The sequence below is a fragment of the Diceros bicornis genome, chromosome 8, assembly GCF_020826845.1.
Source record: "Diceros bicornis minor isolate mBicDic1 chromosome 8, mDicBic1.mat.cur, whole genome shotgun sequence".
Taxonomy (NCBI): domain Eukaryota; kingdom Metazoa; phylum Chordata; class Mammalia; order Perissodactyla; family Rhinocerotidae; genus Diceros; species Diceros bicornis.
This window is the reverse complement of record NC_080747.1, coordinates 56,364,766-56,387,841: the sequence shown is the minus strand read 5'-3', so window position 1 is coordinate 56,387,841 and position 23,076 is coordinate 56,364,766.

Below are 23,076 nucleotides of genomic sequence, written 5' to 3'. Positions count from 1 at the left end.
ACCATGTGTATCTTATCAGCTGACCATTTATGAAACTTTGAGTATGCTGAATGTTTTTGTTTCTTTTTTCAAATGCCAAAATTGAAGTCGGGCTGGGAGAATCTATTTCCTTGATCTTCTAGCCTGAATCTTTCAGCAGATTTAATTCTAGAATTAGTTACCTGTCCTGGGCTGAGTCACTGCAGCTCTGTAGTCAGTCTGTCTGAGGTGAATTCCAACCACCATTCAGCAAAGTTTTAGTTAAGTTCTCTGCCAAGTCTGATGTTATAATGTTGTACAGTGGGCTCTACCCTTTACTCTGACGCCCACAGGGCTCTTTGCTCTAACTTTTTTTCTTGATTACTCATCTTCAGATGCCCTACACCTGTGTCCATGTTTACACCAAGGTTTATTTATGATTTATCTATATACATTGCTATATTTTTATTTCACTGTGGAGGAAACATTTCTGTGGGGAAGCTAAATGTGCTTATGCAGAGAGCAATTAACTTTCTACCTAGTTAGCACTAAAGGCAGTTTAACAGACCTCTGCCTTTGAGTGTTACAGAGTCCACATCATGACTTATAATTGCCCCTTCTGACTCCTTTATATCTATGTCTTATATGGAAAGAAAAGTTAAGCTTGCAGTAAATGCTTACTTATCAGCAAGTAGAAAGATGAAAGTCTTTGTGGATAACCTAATCAGTTTGTTTCTAAATATATTCATGAAAATTTCTTGCTTAGCACGACGTGGATAAGTTTTTGTTGTTGTTTTTTTTACTGCTTGTCACTATAATGGCTCTTTCAAAAGGAAACTATTTTGTTCCTGTTTATTTTATTATTTCCTTTGCATTGCATTCTCTAATGTCTATCTTTCTGGGATACTTATTAAATGGGTTTTTGAATACCAAAATATATAGTTACTTTATCTTAACTCTTCTTTTACATTTTATGTCTTTTTGACCTTTGCACTGATCTGCCAAAAAAGTCTCTCTACTTCATCTCCTAGTTGGCTGATTTCATATTTTATTTTAATCTTTAGAGAATTTTTTATTTCAATGATTATGTGATTAATTTCTGAAAATAATGATTGATTCTTTTTCAAAGCAGTCTATTTTAAAATAGGTGTAATATCCTAGTGAATAATTGTGGACATAGTAATTATTCATCTTTTAAAGTTTTCTTGAGTTTTCTGCATAAATCAGTTTCTTCAGGTGTTAATGCTTCTTGAGTCCTCTCGGTCATGCTTTTGGTTGACTGTTTATATTAGAACATGATGCACTCTATCCCATATCATTAGATTCTAAAGTATATTTAACAGTATTCTTGAGGTATACTGCACAATTAACAGATGGAGACTGTATGCATGTAGTATGCTTTTCTTGTGTGTAACTGTGCGTGTGATAGCTTCTGTTCAACAAAGTCCATTTTCCCTAATGGTCTTACATTACGTGGGTTGCACTTCTCCATCTAGAATATTTGTTCTAGAAATTTCTGTTGTCAGAATCACCATTTTAGATAGCTTCACTCCCAGTTTTTGCCCAGGGGAAATCTTCAGTGTCAGAAGTGGAGAGTTAGAACAGCTATTCTGCCACTCATTAATTAAATGCACAGCTGCCCCCACGGGAGCCTCCTCTGCCAGCTTTGCCATCTCTGATCTTGAGGTTGTTCTGTTCTGCTGAGATAGCTCAGTATCTTCAAAGACTCCCTCTAGTCTCCATGAGATTGTAATTCTACTGACAATCCAGTGTCACCTGTTATATATATATTCCAGATAGTCATCCCTAATTTGGTCATTTGGTGCTTATCAGAATTTTTTGGGTGTGTACTTATAGTTTTTCTATGATCTCAATATTATTTTAGGAGAATGAATAGGTAAAGATACATTTTCAATCAGCCTTCTTGAACCAACAAAAGTTCATTTTTTTCCAAGATGTTTAAATATTTTAACATCCTGGACATAATACTTACAAAGACTCACAGACTGTTTTTTTCATTCTGCATAAATATATTATTTAAAGGATCTGAGCCATGATGCATACCACTTACCAACTGGAGCAGGTATAAAAGAATGGGGCTGTAATGGTAATTACCCAATGTTATTGCTAAAGGGATTTAGTTTCCCAGTAATCTCTAGAAATCTTAATTTAGAAGTTAGTTGTTTCACAATTTAACTAACAACACTATTACTATCTGGTTAAATATTACATTCCTTTTCTCCTTTTTAAAACACAAGATTTTTTCCCCTTACACATCATACCCCAAATCATCATAAATATTTTCACGTTCATGCTTCTTTCTATTTCATGTTATTTTAATACTTTACTGTACTCTTTCTCATTCTAACTGATTCTTTCCTTTGTTCCTCACCCCCCCAAACAAAACAAAACTCGTAATATTTTTCCGTCTCTACGTTCAGAACTCAAATTCAGAAATCAAAAATTATAAGTGCATTGCATTGAATGTAGAAAGCATTCTCAGTCTCAATCTTGAGAAACTGTCTCCCATTGGTTATAAATTCTCTCATTTAGTACTGAAAATATAGTAGCGTACCCTCAAGTGTCTTTCCGTGCTTGTAGATAATCTACGTGGTTTGATGCATAGAATGTGACCTTTACATACTATTATTTCTACCAAAGGGCAAAGACACCCTGATCTAGGCATCTGAGAAAATTTTCTAGACATTTATGACTGGAAAGGGTAAGCTTATGTATCACATTGATTGCAGAGTTCTGGGAAAAATGTTTAAGGAGGTTCAACTATTCCTTAAATATTAGCAAAATTTGCTAACAGGAAACTGTCAGTGCAGTCTACTCCTGAGGCTCTAACACAAGCCTAAACAAGATCGAAAGAGCATTCTAGAATGTATAAAAATCTCAAACATAGGCACAGAATAAGGAAAACACAAAGCATGTGTAAAATTAAGAATATACCAAATTGGATGGAACTAAGATTTTTGGAAAGTGAATTGGAAGTAAAGTTAAAGATTGAAACCTATTACAGAAAGAATTAAATATCCATCAAAGATTTTTAAAAAGTATTTAATACGAAAAATTTGATCATACTCAAAAGTAGAGCATACAACAAAATCCATCTACCCATCACCCAGATTCAACGTCAACATCTTTCAAAGCTTGTTTCACCTAGCCCATCCCCAATTTGATTTTTCTTGAAGTATTTTAAAGCAAATCTCAGATATCATAGCATTTTGCCCCTAAACACTGGAGTACGAATCTCCAAAAAGTACTTTCAATATAACCACTGCTATAGACTGAATGTTTATATACTCCTAAAATTTGTGTGCTGAAATTCTAACACCCAGTGTGATTGTATTTGGATTTGGGGCCTTTGGGAGGTGATTAGGTCATGAGAGTAGAGCCCTGGTGAATGGGATTAGTGCCTTTAAAGAAGAGACCCCAGAGAGCTTCCTTGCTCCTTCTGTCGTATGAGGACACAACAACAAGACAGCTGTCTATGAACCAGGAAGCGGGCTCTCACCAGACACTGCATCTGCCAGCATCTTGCTCTTGGACTTCCCAGCCTCCGGAACTATAGGAAATAAATTTCTGTTGTTTATAAGCGACCCGGTCTTTGGTAATTTGTTATAACAGCCCAAATGGACTAAGATAACCATAATGCCATTTTTGCACCTCCCCAAATTAACATTTTATTAAAACAATTTAATATGAAGTACATATTCAAATGTTCCTGATAACCTTTAAGAGGTCATTTTGTGGGCCGGCTCCGTGGTGTAGCAGTTAAGCGCGTGCGCTGTGCTGCTGGCGGCCCGGGGTTCGGATCCCAGGCGCGCACAGAGGCACCACTGGTCAGGCAGTGCTGTGGCGGCCTCCCATATAAAGTGGAGGAAGACCAACACAGATGTTAACCCAAGGCCAGTCTTCCTCAGCAAAAAGAGGAGGATTGGCTTGGATGTTAGCTCAGGGCTGATCTTCCTCACACACACACAAAAAATAAAAGGTCATTTTTTGATCTATTGTTCAAATCTGGATTCAAATAAGTTTCATTTTTAATATTTCATTATTTTTTCTCTTGATTCTTTTTTATCTACAAGAACATCACCTACTTGTGTCATTGTTGTTGAAACATGGGAAAATTATTTTTAATTACTCTCTGTATTTTATTAAGTAGAATACAAATTTTTCCTTAAAAACATCATGCGTTTTCTGTCACTGACAACATGACTTAGATACTTATTTTATATATTTAAATCTTCTTATGATCTGACAGCATTAGCTATAGTGTATCCTAGAAATGAAAATAAACAAAACAGTTTTAGGAACACATGTATTTCCACCCACTAGTATTTAAAAATTATGCAAAGAAACATATTTATTTTAAAATAAAAACATTGAAGATGAAGTCAGTTCATCACATCTTTTTACTAAGATGATGGCAAGAAATATTTTACAGAAAAATAAAAATTGGAGAAAAATCACTTTCAACTTAGATTTTTAATGCCTTAAAAATAACATCAACTCTATGAATCACGTTGTTCCCTTTTCATATCTGTCATGCTAATAATAAAACATAGAGATAACTCTGAACAGGATCAATGGATTTCTCACATGTTAAGCCATTTTCTTAACATAAAGGACAATAATTCAAATCCTATTTTACATCTCTACTTAAGTTTATATTGCATTAAAATGACTTTACGTGAAAGAGCTAGTTGTATCGTGGCATAACACATAAGAAATGTTCTTTAGCATTTCTATATCTACGTTAATGGATATTTCACAGTTAGTTTAAATAAATCTAGTATATACTAAACCTTCCAACAATAAGAACAAAAATTGGACAACATTAATCTCTTTTTTGAGAGCAAAGATATTCAATGTTTATTATTATTGCCTTTGGAAAAATATATTGACTTTCAAAAACACATGTAAATCACCTATAGTAACTGGTTATAACATGTGAGTAATACCTGAAAATTTATCACTTGTGGTTGAGTCTCTACATGGCTACTTTTTGTTTGTTTAATAGACAAATTTTTAGAGAGAATTTTTAGGTCTACTGAAAAATTGTGCAGAAAGTACAGAGAGTTCCAATATACTCTCCCTCCCCCCAACAGTTTCCCCTATTATTAACAGCATGCAATAGCATGGTACATTTATTACAACTGATGGACTAATACTGATAAATTATTATTAACTGAAGTTCATTTTTTACATTAGGGTTCACTCTTTGTGTTGTACACTTCAATGGGTTTTGGTAAATGAATAATATCATGTATCCACCAATATCATACAGAATAGTTTCACTGCCCTAAAGTGTCCTATATTGCACCTTTTTCATCCCTCAGTTGTCCCCCTGAACCCTTGATCTTTTACTGTCTCCACAGTTTTGCCTTTTCTCATATAGTTGGAATCTTTCAGGCTGCATCCATTTTAGACTGGTTCATTTAATTAGCGACATGAATTTAAGGTTCCTCCATGTCTTTTTATGGTTTGATAGCTCATTTCTTTTTACTGCTGAATAATATTCAATTGTATGGATGTGGACAGTTTGTTTAACCATTCACTTATTGAAGGACATCTTGGTTGCTTCCAACTTTTGCCAATTATTAATAAAGCTGCTATAAACACTTATGTGCAGGTTTTTGTGTGGACTTAACTTTTTAACTCATTTGGATAAATACCTAGGAACACAATTGTTAGATTGGATGGTAAGATTATGTTGAGCTTTGTAAGAAATTGCCAAACTGTCTTCCAAAATGACTACATTATTTTGCATTCCTAACCAGCAATGAACAAGGGTTTCTATTGCTCTACATACTCACCAGCATTTAATGTTGCCATTCTTTTGGATTTTAGCCACTCTAATAGGTGTGTAGTAATATCTCATTATTGTTTTAATTTCTAATTCCCTAACATCATATGATATTGAGCATCTTTTTATATGCATATTTGCCATCTGTATGTCTTGTCTGTTGAGATGACAGTTCAGATCTTTTATGCATTTTTTTTACAGGGTCATTTTTTTTTTATTTTGAGCTTTAATAGTTCTTTGTATGTTTTGAATAAAAATTCTTCACAAGGCTACCTTTTGTGTGTGTGTGTGTGTGTGTGTGTGTGAGGAAGATTAGCCCTGAGCTAACATCCGTTGCCAATCCTCCTCTTTTTGCTGAGGAAGATTGGCGCTGGGCTAACATCCGTGACCGTCTTACTCTACTTTATACGGGACACCACCACAGCATGGCTTGACAAATGGTGTGGCGGTGCATGCCCGGGTTCCGAACCTGCGAACCTCCAGCTGCTGCTGCGGAGCATGTGCACTTAACTGCTATGCCACCAGGCCAGCCCCACGAGGCTACCTTTTTAAGCAGAGTATTTATTTTTGTTGAAAGTGTTAAAAATATGTTTTAAAAAAAGGTGTTCTTTTTTCTAGCGGAGTACAATTATGAGAAGAGAACTAAGAATAGTCCTTCAATGTTGATTTTCAAGCTGTGTTTTACAGAACTTAAAAATTCAGCTTTCATCTTTCTGCTGCAACATAACCAAATTTTTTTATTTTTATAATAATAAACAACATTAGAATATTTTTAAAATCATAACTGTAATGAAAAGCTTGGAACAACATCATCGAGCTAATGGCAATACATTGAAATTAGTTCTACTACCAAATAGCACTTTAATATTATTTTTTAAAAAAACTATCCAGCATCAGCTTAAGGATTTTTCAATATTCTAAACTACAACTTTTAAAATAAAAAAAGTATAGTAAGTACATTTGATTTGTGAGAAAGAAAGAAAGGAAAAAAGAAGCAAGAAAGAAAAAAAGAAAGAATTAGGTTACCAGTGGTTCCTGTGACCTGGTAAATATCCAGCCAAATGTTCTATCCAAATATTACAGTAACATCTTAACTCTCTCTCTGACAGTCTATTAAAGGGGGCCAAGGGATGCAGATTCTGTTTTTAGTCATGGTGAAAAAATTGCCTTATAAGTTCATATGTTGTAAAAGCTGGAATTATGAGGGAATGACAAAAATGTAATTAGGAGATAAACCAAGATATAAACTTTTTGGAATTCCACGGTGTCCATAGACATAGTTCATTTGTTTCCTTCATGATAAGGCACTTCAGATTCTACAAAACAGTTTCTAATTGCATTTGCCCACGGTTTACATCAAATGCATAGATTATTGTCTGTGCTGTTGCTCCAGCAACACCATGGTGAATAATTCCTGTACGGGGTGTTCCCCTTTCACTTGGACTACTAGGTACCCTAAGCTGTGGCATGAAGATAAATGCAGGTAACTGGCATCATATCTGCAGTGGATCAGGTTATTAATCTGTGAACATGACCAGAGATCCCCAGCTTTGTAGTAGTTAACGTTGTATAATGCTCAAACACCATAAACTGGATTGTACTATAGAGAAAGATTTCAATCGTTATTGGGTCATTTCCTTCATGCAATCCTGGGCCCTGCATTTTGGAGAACAGCACATGTTTAGTACAGATGCAACCATTGTAGGCCTTTCATCCGTGATTTGTCGGTCTGCGGATGTGGAACCCACAGATACAGCGCGCCAACTGTACTTCATAAGTAATTAGTATGCATTTCAAGTTGCATCACATCAGAAGACCAATATTGTCTGGTTCTCTCACAGTTAGTGATTCTGATTGACCTGTGGGTTCAAAGAATGAAAGACTATTCCATTTACATGATGGTGTTGCTATCCTCTGAAAAATCTTAGCCTTGATTTAGGCTGGTGTGTTGAGAAATATTGATTTTTCTTATTTTACCATTCCTATTGCATTTATTTTGGAAAATTTCCTGTAGATACAAATTTTCCGTCATGCACTAGGTTTTTAGAGACATTAAAATCCAGTTCATATTGGAAAAACAGGATACATGAAAGGGACCAAAGCTGTTTTTTTTTGAAGTGCTCAAAATAATTTGGTAGAAATTGAGATCAAAGGCTGGAAGGAAACATAGGAAACAATTTGACTTAGCTATACGTTAAAAGACATCAAATTTTAAACCAAAGGCAAATCAAAGACTATGATCTTATACTGTTCATGAGCAGGTTATGATTTTTATGATAATGTGATATTAAATTGAGTACCAACTGGGCAAGAGAAGAAGAAGTATGTGTAGGAGGTATTGAGATAGGTTTGAGCAATTCGAATCTTGGTATTTTCTGAGCTAGCTGGAGATAAAACTAAGAAATCTTCTCATCTCTTTTGGTAACCTTTTTCTTCTTTATGGAGCATTGTCATCCCATATTTCCTCACATCCACCTATCTATTTACATATAACTCAAACCCTTACACTGTCCCAAATTGTCCTGATCCCTCTGTTTCTTTCCTTTCTTTTGAAGTGTCCTAAGCTCAGAATGTGTATTTTCTCCACTTTTCCAACCTCATTCTTCTCCAATAATTTCCCACAGATGTCTATCCACTAATTAGCTAAAATCTTCTTAGACGAAAAAAGCCCTTAGCAATAAGCCTCCGTTTCTCTCTCAAGCCCTATCTCCTATTTAGTATTTTGCAGTATATCATACTGTACGGATTATTGTTCTCTGAAAATGCCCTTAATCTTTTTATTTCTGCATTTGTCCATCCTGTTGTCTTTGGCTGTAATTACTTTTCCACTCTTCTTGGCCTGTCAAGTTTCTATCCATCTTTCAAGGGCATTTCCAGCTTATTTTTTCACAAAAGCTTTCACATTACTTGTCTTATTCCTATAACTCCTAGGAATCTGGTTTTTATTTCTCTTCTTATTTTATATTCTTTAATATAGCAAAATATTACATAATTTGCCGATGTATTCATTTATTAATTCATTCATCGATTTTGGAGTAAATTATAGTGCTAGGGAAAGTGAAGTTAAATAAATGTATTATGAATTATTTGTTGAATATGAAATGGTTTAAAAATTATTCTTTAAGTATTCTTATCAAAATTCTAAATAAAATAGGCAATCAGGCTAGAAACCTTTATCCAAGTTGTTTTTCTTTTCAGGGTGTTAGGGTGCCTGACATGACTATGTATAAGATTGTGGGGAGAAGAAGAAGAATCCTGGCATATTTTTCCTGCTTTATGAGACTATCCAAAAGGTGAGAATAATCCTTAAAACTTTAAAAGAGAAAAAGATAGGAACCTGCAAAGGATTTTCCAAAAGTAAGAACAGGAACTGAATTCAATTTACACTACTGTATGAGACAGTGGAAACTGAAGCTAGGAGCTAATAGGAAATTTTCTGGAAATTAATTATCTGGAAAGTATCTGGAAATAGGAAATTATATAATATTCAACTTATAGAGTCGACAGTTTGAAGGTAATTAAATACGCAGCAAGAGGAAGGAGGTTTTAGAGAGTAAACATACATTACACATTAAAGTTTAATCAGATGGTTATGAGATTCCAAGTTGTGTAGACACAGGCCAACAGACCAAATCCTCCAAAGGAAATTGAAACCAGCTGCATTATGCTCCTTCATCATATAGTCACAAGATTCTGTAACCAATAGGCCTCTTCACAAGGCATTGACTCGAAGACTGAAGCTGTTTTCTTTTAACTGTCCTCAGCCAGAATAATGCTTTACATATTTTTTTTTGGCTGGATGGATTCTGGTACATGTAGAATTTATACTGGAAAATTTTCTTTGGTGCATGATGATGAGCGAGGCAGTATAGGTGAAAAACAACTACTGATCCAGAATTCTACCTGCTGAGTAATTCAATAATAACTCTTATAAAAGTGGTTTACTGAAAGGCACAAAGTAGTTTTTAGTTAATCGACTCCCTGATAAATCAGGCTTTTACGTCTTTGTCTATAAGATCCAAACCATGAATTGTTAAAATTTATGCAGTTCCTAGAAAAGGACATTTCAAGCAAAATTACAGATACAGTTATCCAAGTTCTTCATTCAGGGTGATGAAGGACAATTCACAAACAAATTATACAACACTAGACTCCTTTGCACTGGACATAAAGTCTTCCCATTTATGAGAAAGGGTAAGTTCTAATGTGTGACATTCATGCCACAGAGAAAGGAGCAGTGCTAAGAAGGATTGCTTAATATCATGTAAACTACTGGTAGAAGAAGGAATTAGGAAGCAATTTCGACATTGTTTTGCACTCACCTTAATGCACAAAGCAGCCCTTAAATCTAGTAATATTCAGCACTTTTAAAATCTCTGCAAGATATTCTTATGCATAAGTGAAGGTGGACTTCACTAAGAATGAAGGAGAGAAGGAAGTCATAACTAATAAATAAGCAAATTACTTCAGTGTGTCTTTAATTACTATTTCTAACAGGAATCTCAGGAGGTTGAAGGAATCACTGTGCTGTGGCTCAAAATGAAAGGTTTGACATGGACTATGTAGAAAAGATCCACACTGAAATTCTGAATGGATGTTTGAAAAACCATGTTTATATCTTAATGTTCAGGCCTATGTTTTTGCCAACTGTACAGCTTACTTTCTTCCCTTTATTTGAAGAGATTCTGTGATTCTTTGAACTCTTTTTTCCAAATAGGTTATGCTCAGTCAGGATTTAAAAGATTTGAATACATAATTTAGCATCTTCTCTTTAGAGCTTTGTTATTCAAAGTGTGGTCCATGGTCCAGCAGTATTGGTGCCACCTAAGAACTTGTTAGATGCAGAATCTCAAGCCCCACTCCAGATCTGCTAAATTAAATAGAATCTGTTTTTTAATAAAATCCGCAATGATTCACATGTATAATAAAGTTTGAAAATCCCTGAAAATGCCTTGAAATAGATCAGTTGGCCCGTAAATTCATGATTAAAGCAAGACAACAATTTTAAATAACAAGATTAAACTAAAGAAAACTGTGCTAAATTATAAATATTTTAAATTACTTTAATATTAGAGATTATATATTTCATTAAATGGAGAGAATTAACAATGAAATATATAGTAATGAAGCACAAAACTAACAGATTTTAAAATGGAAGAAATCCTACAATACAGCACATATAGGTATGGTGCATGTATGAGTAATGGAATGAACATTTATGTGATCTAAAAATCTAAAAGATAAAAATGTACTTCAATACATCACTAAACGCAGAGCTCACGGATGTTTCAGGAAAACAAATATTTGTGAAACCTTCTCCTTTCATTCAGGATAATTTTATTTCTTTATATCTATTTCCATGATCTTAAATATGTGGCTTTCCAAATCTACATTTATTTGATGCAAAGCGCCCATAATTCTTATATTGGAAAAGTTAAGGAGTTTTAAGACTTTCTGTAATATTTTTAGAGGTGATCAAAGTTGCGGATTTTTCGCTGTTTATAAATAATAATGAAAACAATGAAATAAGAACAGAAATTAATAAAGTAGGATCAATTAAATCATAATTTAAATATATGTAAAGAATAATAAAATTGAGAAACCTATGGTGAGACTGATCAAGAAAAAATTAGACTGGCTTTATTAATATTTTTCAAAGACTAGTGATTTTACCTATTATCTTTCACTTAGAGAAAACTTGTTTTGATAAAAATATTGAACATTGAATTTTGACACATATACGTATAGGTCTTTTTTTTTTTTAACTGATAGAGAAAATCAGTAAATGTGCAATTTCCAAATTTATGTTATCTTTATATAAGTTTTATTTAACTTTACCTCCACAAACATCTGTTTTTCTAGTTATCTTAATATTTTTAAGAAGAATATACAAATGGACAGAAAGATCAGTCCTTAAAAATTATTCTTTTGGGGGGCCTGCCACGTGGCTTAGCGGTTAAGTGTGCACGCTCCGCTACTGGCGGGCCCGGGTTCGGATCCCAGGCGTGCATCGATGCACTGCTTCCCCGGCCATGCTGAGGCCACGTCCCACATACAGCAACTAGAAGGATGTGCAACTATGACATACAACTATCTACTGAGGCTTCGGGGGGAAAAAAAAAAAGGAGGAGAATTGGCAATAGATATTAGCTCAGAGCCAGTCTTCTTCAGCAAAAAGAGGAGGATTAGCACGGATGTTAGCTCAGGGCTGATCTTCCTCACACAAAAAAAAAAAATTATTGTTTAGGAATAGACATGATATTGAGATTAGTAATTTCATTTTATGATTGGATACAATAAAGTTTATAATGAAATATTTGACAGAATTGGAAAATCATATTTAAACCTAAGAGGGAGAAGTTTTTACAGTCATTACTCTTCGTATTCTTCATTTTTTCTCATAATTTTTTATTTCAAATAGATTCCCCTTTCAGCTTCCCTTTCCATTTCCTTTCCTTACTGTATTCTCAGAAAACTTGTAAAAACTGACTTTAAAACAGTAGCAGCAATAGTATAAATCAATTTAACTACAACTCTATTCGTAATCATATTTTGTAGCCCAAAGTTGATTTCACTTCTACACAAATTAAGAGTCTTTCACAGAATTCAACTCAAAGAATAAACTAACGCATGCTTGTTTGACCAAACAAAAGTTACTAATTTCCTTTTTAACAAGTGAAGCAGATGCTAAGAAAATTTATTAACTTACAATGGGAAAACTCAAAAACAAACTTAAAACGTTTTAGGAACAAAGCAATTTTTTTACAGCCCAGTTTATAAGAACAAAATGGAAACAAAACACGTTAACAATAATTTACTAAAATTTCAGAATATCAAAAATTAATTAAACTTAATGCCATTTGCCAGAAACACCAAAAGCCATGTTTTATATGGAACAGTCAGTCCCCACAATTTCAGTAACATAAACTTTAAAATTCGCTTAAATTATGGATCTGCTTAGGAGGCACAAATATAAAAAAAACTCCATATTTTTTTGACATTAAACTCTATTTAGTATTTGAAACATGGTGTACATTTATAAATTTGTATAAATATTTAGTCTATCTAAAATCTACAACTGATGGTTTCATGTCGATTAGCACACTTATGAATTTAATGGAAGAAGCTGTAATAGCACTGTGAATAAAGAAGACTTTCGTGAAGAATATCTCACAACGAGAAAAATAATTTAAAACTCTCTTCTCTATAGCTCTATTAGGTTTGGTTCAAGAGCTGGTGGAAATGACGTTATAGATGAAAGTCTTTTATCTGAAATTGAGCAAGGGTAGGGAGAGTGCAGACATTTACTCTTTTTGTCTGCACTTCCTTTGTACTTGACTATTCTGTTTAATGACACTTTCTGGTAGTGTTATTATGGCGTGAGCTCCTTGAAGATAAGATCTACTTCTGATCTAACTATGTGTGTTTGATGACTAACATAATGTCTGGCACTTAGTTGATGCTAAGAAATTTCTTCTCAAATTAATTTTTAAATATTAATTATTTGATATTTGCATTAAAAATAGGACAAATTCATTCACTCTTACAGAATTTAAGAAAACAGCAGAAAATTGATAGCACCGACTATCTTTCAACTCTGATCATCTTTGATTTGTATTATGCTCCCAGCCAGAAATCCAAAAATGAAATAATGTTTCCTAGTCAATGTAGCAACAGATATTGATATGTGCCAGCAGAGAGCAGCATGATCCTGCACTGCCAGTGACAAAGATTCTGACTTTGACCAGCCTTTAGTCAGGCTCTTCTGAGTCCTCTGCTGGATTAGGACTGACCTTAGGCTTCCTATCAGTGCTTGTAGGGTCCTATTTGGCAAGAATCCTGCTAATTCAGTGTAGCCAGAATCCCCCATACTCACTATCTGATCACCCTCAATACCCGACCAAATTCCTTATCTCCTACCATTCCCCAGACAGAGGAATGGTAGGAGATCACTTTGGCCTACCTTCAGCAAGAATCTGGTTAGGTCAGTTTCACAAAGAACTACACCCTACCTTCTTAGTAATTTTCCATCCATTGACACATCCTCGACATCCCAACCTACTCCTTGACCGTAAAGCCCAGACTTTCCTTGCTGTATTTGAAGCTCAGCACAATCTCTCTCCCCTACTGCAAAATTCCATTGCGGTCATCCTTATACACATTGTGATAGTCCTGAATACAATCTGCTTTACTGTCTTAAACAAGTGTCAAGAATAATTTTTTCTATAACACTAGTAGGGTCTAAAGCCTCAGAAAATTCTTGGATTGATCAGGTGGTACAAAGTCTTAACAGTGAATTACTCCACTTCTTTATATAGAAATGTACTATATAGATAAACAATAATTTAAATAATTAAAAGACATATTTTTCACACTCAAAGAGCTGATATTTATATAATTAAAAAGGGATCTTTTCTTTTTGTATTGAATTTATTATATCCATTTTGTTCAAACCCTTCCCAGATAGTGAGACTTATATAAGAACGTTAAATATCCAAAGTTTGAAAGGACTTATATTTATTTATTCATATACTTTCTTTTTCTACAGTATATTTGAGGCTATTTGAAAATATATATATAGACCACAAAAGAACAAAAATTAATTAATGAATGATTATTTCTAGGAAATGTAAAGGATGCTTACTTTTCGTTTCATCTATTACAATATTTTTGGTTGGTATGGTTTTTTTTGTACAACGACTATGCATGTCTTTTTTCATTAAAATGTAATTGTGGGGAGAATAATAAAGACATATGATGCCAACTTGTTTGCTTGAGTTGCTATTGGGAAAATCTGACAGTAAAGAAGAGAGGAGAAGAAGGGCAGAAAGAGTATTCACTGGTGACCACTTAGTAACCACCATAGATGTTCTACCTTCTGAGGTTGAAAGGCTTACTGTGAAATGCAGCTATCAGTGCAAGAGATTGCAATTAATCAAGGAATCACCTGTTAGAAGAGATAATGGAGAAAACTATTCACAAAAGCAACAGCAATAACAGGGACAAAACTAGCAGCAACAAAGATGAAACACCCTCCCCATAGAGCTGGATTCATGTCAGACTTACATGAAAAAAAATCACGAAACCTACAGAAGGACAGAAACTGAGACTTGAGTAATTGAAGGATTCTATGATTTTACGTGGACACAAACTCATACATTGAACAATTTTTCCTGTTAGTTAATAAAACAAAAACAATAAAAATGCAGGGCTTGTTTTATATTTTAACAAGGAAGGTCATGACCTATATGATTCTAAGGAAAGTCATATAGAAAAGTCAACAAAAATAGCAGGCTTAAGCTGCTGTGAGGTGGCCCCTTCTCCAGCTATCACTGGTTCTAGCAACACCCTTTCTTCTTGCCCTTTCAGGCCAGGAGTGGTAATTACTTCCACTGAAGCCAGTCTCTGTGTGCCACATTATTCCTTATCAGTTTCCTTAATCTTGCCTGCATCTTTGGAAATCATCTCTTCATTAAACTATCTTCAGTCAAATCCTCTTGTGTGGAATTATATTCATGCTTGCCTACAATCCAGTTTTTTGAGTAATAATAAATTGACTTTTGCAATTAGTGATTTTTCAGTTGAGAGTTAGGCTTGTGTTGACGAGTTTATGCTGGATGAGAACAAATCAAGCTATTGAGAAAATATTTAAATTTAGTAATAAGTGAGTAGGTATTGATTTCCACTTAAGGGAATAAATTACTAAAGTAGCACAGGATGTAAATTAATCTGGTTTCATCAATAAAATATACTCCTTGCATGGATGCATGAATCATATGTATAATCTCTCCTTTACCTTTCATTTCATTCTGATTTAATTTTCAATGTTCCTTTCTAAAAATAAAAAGAATAAATAATTGAAGAAATTTAAGTTATAGAAATATACAACTTCTGAACTAGACACAGAGTTTTCCCATGAAGGTACTCTTGGATCCTAAGGGCAGGAGTGCAGCCTTCAGATGGCACTGGAGACCAAAGAGAAAAGCTGCCAGGAATTTATCATATCTACTCTTTTCTTCTCTCCCTGTGTGGCTTCCTCTACTACTCAATTTGCGGTGCACATGGAATTTGGCTACTCTGGTCCTCTAATTGAATTGCATGTTCAAGAGACCAACCCAAAATGATCTAGAACATCTACGTTCAGATTTCCCACTCATAATTTGATTCACTCTACCTGGGGGAATGTCTACTTCCTCCTTGATCATCTGTGACCAAAGGGAAAGGGTCACTTTGACAATATTGACTGCTGAGATTCTAAGCCTGGAGAGTTCAGAACATTATTTTTAGCTGAAAACATATCCTAAAAGAGGTTTATTACCTCCAAATGTTATGATAATCTTTTTGAATATATAATTTCATATAATATTCCAGAAACTCTTTCATGAAGTTACTACATGAACCCTATTTAGAGATAAAACTCAAGAAGGTTAAATAAATTGTTTAAATTAACAATGATTAAGTAACAGAACTGGAATTTAAATTCTGCTCGGCCCAAAGTCTAGAGTCAGAGCTCTAAACCATTTCATCATACTGCTGTATGAGGCTTGGCTCAGTGGAAAGTACTCTACAGTGAGATAAAATAATTGTCTAAGTACATAGCTGTTTGATGCCCTACCTTAATCCAAGAGTAACGTTTCAAATATCCACTGGAACAGATACAATTGACTCCCTTCAAACATTTCCCCATAAATATTGCTTATCATAACCTGGCCTTTGATAAGTAGCAGACAGCAGAGATTTCAAAGTTACTATCTCTGGCAGGTTAATTTGTTTTTTCCTATTTGAAGAAGATGTGGAGGCAAGCTTGCGGCAGAAGAAGCAGTATGTTCTAACAAACTAGCAAAGAGAGAACACAGACCTTGTTCTGTCCCCTCGCACTTCTGCACTCAGTCACTTCTTCACTCAATGTTCATTTCACATGTATTAAAACAATATGTGTGGTGTTTTGCAGTTTACAAAAATTTTAATATTTGCCCTGTTCCACATAGTAAGAGGAAATAAGTGTTATTATTTTTTATATCAAGCAACGGTAGTTAAAAAAATTACCCTGCATGGCTCAGTTTATAATACGCAGATCAGCAGCCTCACTATCAGATCTATTCTCATTCACTATCCTGTGCTGTTTGGTACTCTGTGGAGGGCAGCGAGACCTTCAAGGGGAACAGATAACTAACTTTGATTCCTCCTTTCGGTGTATTTACAATTTTGTGATGTTGCTGACAATGTTGAACTTTATCTGAGCCCTGTGTCCATAGAAAACAACAAAGGTTAAAGGAATTCCTTCACATTTTGTCTACTGGAAAAGGGCTTGCTATAAAGAAACACTCTTCCCTATACGACTTACATAAGACTCATGGATGTCCCGCTGTTTATCTGTGACAAGACCAGACACAAACCCTCCAAATTCCCATTCTTTGCCTTGAAAATGAGCTGAACTGCCTGTCCCATCAACTAATGGGAACAAAATGCTTGTTTATTAAACTTTGATTAAGATTCTCTCCTTCCCCCAGGACTCTGAACTTTGTCTTACTGTCTTCCTAAGTCAATAGCCAAAGCCCCTTTAATAGCACATCCTGAGAAGAGGCTAGCCTCAGGGTGAAACAGTCTCTGATCTTCTCTTCCGTCACACCACCCCCTTCATTGCGCTTCTCCCCATATAATTCTTTCTAGCCTTGTTGATTTCGTTGTATGAAAGAAAAACCCTTTTGCCTAACTCCTCTCCTCAAGCCCGGTGCTATTGTGGTATAACTGACAAATAAAAATAGTACATATTTAAGGTCTACAACGTGATGGTTTGATATAAGTATACGTTGTGAAATGATTACCACAATCAAGGTAATTAACACGTCTATCACCTCACAGCTACTTTTGTCTTTTTGTGCTGAGAACACTGAAGATCTACTCTCTTAGCAAATTTCAAGTATACAATACAGTATCATTAACTATAGTCACTATGCTGTACATTAGATTCTCAAAACCTGTTCTTCTTATAGCTGGAAGTTTGTACAGTAGGGGAAGTAGAAATTTTCCTCTACTCTTTGAAGTTCTTCTGGCCAGTCTAAGAATTAAATTGACATGAGACCAAATAACAGGAGAAAAGAAAAACAAGTTTAATAACATGTATACGTGGGAGAAACCCAGTACAACTGAGTAACTCACCAAAATGGCCAAAGCCACAACTTTAGGTTTTTTTTTTTTTTTTGGTGAGGAAGATCAGCCCTGAGCTAACATCTACGCCCATCATCCTCTTTTGTTTTGCCGAGGAAGATTGGCCCTGGGCTAACATCTGTGCCTATCTTCCTCTACCTTATATGGGATGGCGCCACAGCATGGCCTGACAAGAGGTGCATCGGTGCGCATCGGGGATCTGAACCTGGGCCACCAACAGTGCAGCAAACACACTTAACCACTGTGCCACAGGGCCGGCCCCCTTTTTTTTTTTTTTTGCTGAAGAAGATTAGCCCTGAGCTGCCATCTGTGCCCATCTTCCTCTATTTTGTATATGGGACGCCACCACAGCATGGCTTGATGAGCGGTACACAGGTCCGTGTCTGGGATCCAAACCTGCAAACTCTGGGTCACCAAAGTGGAGCGCATGAACTTAACCACTACATGACTGGGCCGGCCCCAAAGCTACCACTTTATATATTATCTTCAGCTAAAGACAAAGGAGGATATTGGTGGTAGTGGTTTGGGACCTCAAGGGGAGAAAGGCAGAAAAGCAAATGTTTGATAAACAAATGTTAGATTCCCCACTGTCTACCACACCTAGTTCATATTATACTGTTATCTATGGTGATAGCTCCTTAATAAAACAGGCCTTCTATCTTAAATTCTTCTAGGCAGTTAAGGGGAAGATCAAAGTTTCTTCCTGAGTCTTTTGTTCTTAAAAATAATCAAGGCAAAGAGACACATTTTGGGGTGCCAAATTCTGCTCCTCTATATCTCCAAATTATAAATGTGGAGATCACAGACAACTATACGTAAACTGGGTGGCATATAGTAGGCATTCTGAAATTTTCACTTTGTTTTCCTATTGTCATTGTTGTTGCTGCAGATGCATGAGTAAAGAAAGAGTCCAGTTACCAGCTATAGGTTAACGTGTTAACTGTAACAAGGCTGACTTACTACAAAATGTGTACTATTAATATTTTTTCAAAATAATTTTTAATTTGCCAAGGATTGGGAATAGAGACTTCAGGAAGAGGTAAAATGAGGAAACTTGAACCTTCAGATTGATATCATCTTTGAGCATTAGACCCATTAAGGAGGAAAGGACTCAGAGAGAAACAGAGAAACAATAAGAGAAAAATGTGGTTTCACAATCTTCCTGCCTGCTGAATTCAAGGGAAAAAAAATCCCCACAAAGTAAATAAAATCAGAAAAAATAGGATCATAATGTGAGGATTTTCAAAAGTATTTACAAAATTATCAGTGCCATTTTTAAAGTATAGCAATACTACATTAATTACGTGATGACGTATGTAGTAAAAGAATATGAATTATTTTACATTTCATATGTATATTTAATTTATAATATAATTAAATATTTTCAATTTAATATTTTAATTTAATTTACTTTTAATATTATATTATTTGGTATAATATGATTAAATATTTTACTTAATAATGGATAAATATAATTAAATATTATATTTATAATATAAATTTATATTTAACTTATGTATTTTACATGCCATTTATTACTTTCAAATATATGAGTTTGTTAAAATAATTGGAGAAGGCTAATTTGGAATTAACAGTACAATTTATAGGCCAAGAACTACTGTTTTGAGCTTTAAAGCTAACTCTAACAATTGGATAGCAGGAACATATCTCATAGAAATGACAATGAAAAGATCAACTACTAAATTTGACATTGACAAAAATCTGAAATCACGAAGATTTACTTTTACTAAGTTGAAACAAATATCTGAGTTTTGAAATCATTTTAAAATTCTTGACATTCAAAACATCTGGCATTTCAATGTAACTATGTGCTCAAATAAATTCTACTAAAAATTTACTGGTTGTTTCTTTCTTTTCTGATAAGACTCCCATGCATTTTCATGTGTGAGAGAAGACTATAGTGACTTTTAGTTTTTTAGGATTATAGTATATTAAAAAATAAAGCTACGTAGATGCATTAGTGCAGTCAGACTCCTGGTTTCAGCCCTGACATATAAAAAGCGTGTAAATAGTCACTCCCATCCTCACAACAAGAAAAAATTGAACTGGAAATCAACAATTCTTCTTAGATCTTCTTAGGCAAAGACTGAGAAATGAAGTCATAGGGCAAAGTGCAACCCCCAAAACTGGAGACAGGAGAATACCTAGAATGAGCCAATGAGAGTAGAAGCCACTGGCGCCAGGAAGAGTTAGGACAATTGAATGGTAACTGATGAAAGGCTGGAGGCTGAGTACGCATTAGCTCAAGAGGTAAGAAGTCCTGGGGACCCAGTCTTAGAGAGACTTATGCTTTTGTTGCATTTTACACCCAGGAATCTCACAAGATTACCATGAATGGAGAAAAATTCTCTTGTGTTTCAGGCAGCGGGAAAGTGAAAAATAACCATTTAAAAATAAACTTAGAGTGTTATCCACAGTAAAGTCCTACTCACTGCGGAAAAAGACCTTACCAGAAACGTATCTGACCTGGGGAAGGGAAATACCCAACTATAGACCCCTCTGGCCTTCTTGTCTCATCAAAGGTGTGTGTGTGGGTGGGGAGTGGGGGGCAACAGAGGAGACAAAACAAGGGAACTAGAGGAAATGGAAGTCCGTAACACTACAACTACAGCAAATGTTAAAGACAGCCTAATTTTTAGTCAGGTAATATCCAAAACTGACTACCAAATGCTGGCCGGGATGTGGAGCAATAGTAATTCTCATTCATTGCTGGTAGGAATGCAAAATGGTACAGACACTGAGGCGGTTTCTCACAAAGCTAAACACAGTCTTACCATGTTATCCAGGAATTCCACTCCTAAGTATTTACTGAAATGAGGTGAAAATTTATATCCACACAGAAACCTGCACGTGAATGTTAATAGCAGCTTTATTTGTAACTGCAAAAATTGGAAGGAATAAAGAAATCTGTCAACATCTGAATGGATAAATGACTTCTGGTACATTCAGATGATGGGTTATTATTCAGCAATAAAAAGAAATGAGTTATCAGGACAAAAAGATGGAGTAGAACTCTGAATGTACGTTGCTAAGTCAAAGAAACCAATCTGAACATGCTACATATTCTGGAATCTGATATTCTGGAAAAAGCAAAACTATAGAGACAAGAAAAACATCAGTGGTTGTCAGGAGTTCAGGGGAGGGGAGGCAGGATGAATAGATGGAGCACAAGAGATTCTTAGGGGAGTGAAACTATTCTATATAATACCATAATGGTGGATGTGTGATATTATGCATTTGTCAACACCCACAAACTGAACATTACAAAAAGTGGACCTTAATGTAACCTATGGACTTTATTTAATACTAAGGTATCAATATTGGTTCTTCAGTTCTAACAAATGTGCCACACTAATGCAAGATGTTAATAAAGAGTGGGAATTGTACAGGGGAGAATAGATATATCAGACCTCTCTGTACTATCTACTCAATTTTTTTTTTGTAAACCCAAAATTGTTCTAGAAATAAAGTCTATTAATTAAAAAAAAACACAGTCATGCTGCCACTTATTTTTTCACTATTAATATTTAAATCTTGTCGTTTATAAAACAGATTCTAGGATCCTCAAACTCGACCTGAAAGGAGTAAGTGTGTGATACAGAAGGAAAAGAAAAAGCTCACTGGTCACAAATAGGGAGCAGCCATTGTCTTGGGAACATTTGTCACAAGGACAAGCCAGTCTCATTTTTTTTTCAGGGTTTCGTAGTATGATAGAGATATGATACCAGATCTGCCCAAATTCTAAGTCAAGGGAAACATTTTAAAAATAGGAGCTTATCTGGGATCTTTTTCTAGATTGAGTGGACAAAGAGGAAAGGTCAGGCAAAAGACTCAAACATTTTATAACTTCCTTTGTACGACGGAGAAGGATGTTCATGGAGAAGAAGGAAGGTCGAGGTGGCCATTTTGCGTGTTGTTTCTATTTTTATCAGCATATGAATCCTCACCATTTGGAAGATTTTCTGATGTTAAATGTTTTGAACTTTGCTGGTTGCCAGCATGACATGATTTAGAAGCATTTGTAACATCCCTGCAGCTAATTGCTTACAAGTGAAAGACAAGAGAGATGGCCCAAAGGTTAAAACTGTTCAGATGGGTTTGAGCTTGACAAGAGATTGTCACATATTGAGGTATATGGGGTAGCTATTCCGGTTCAAAGCTGTTTCAGCTTGAACTAAAGAAGTCTGATTTGTGATCAATCAAACCTACATTGTACAGCTGCTTTAACCATTAAAGTAAAGAATGCATTAAACATTACCTCAAAGTAAAAGAATGCACTCTCTTAAGAATGCATACTTCCCCTCCTATGACACCAGTATAGGTTATGCCCATACTTGTACTCCTGAAGATAAGTTTCTTTTCCTGGACATCAGGGTCATGTTGACCTGCTGTTTTGCAATTGAATACCTCTTTGAAACTTTGATGAATATGTAACTTTGCTGTGTTTAGTGTATGTTCTTTGTTCTAAAAAGGTATAAAACTGTACTGAAAAGCACACTTCCCCAGAACATTTTCTTCCTTTGTAGAAACTGCCTTCCCAGATTATAATCCTCAATTTGGCTCAAGTAAAATTTACCTTATCTCTCTTATCTATTCAATGCTTATCAGTTATTTTGCAACAACATGGTCATATTCTAACTTCTAGATGAAATATTTTTTGTAAACAATAAATGAAGCTTCACAGAATCTTATTATTGAAAAATAAATAAAAAAATAATAAAAAGATTAAGGTAAGCTAAGCAACAGTGTTAAAAATTACACTCCTTATTAAATTTGTATATTTAACGACTAACTGTTTTTAACACACATTTTATTTAACTCCAGTAAATATAAAAAATAAAATGACTGATTGCATAAAACCAAATAACATAAAATCTAAATTTGAGCTCCTGGTTGCTTTTGCTCTACCCTGATTTTCTATCACGAAAAGCCCCATTTCTCAGAAACCACTTAACTATTTTCTTTCACTTTGGATAGGGCTGGATATTAACGCCTTCAGGAACAATGATAGATCTCTTAGCTTCTCATCTTTCTTGAACACATCAGCCATTTTCAGTCAGTTAATATGTATCCAATGCCCAGCCTGCTAGATGCCACGCAGTGTGCTAATCACA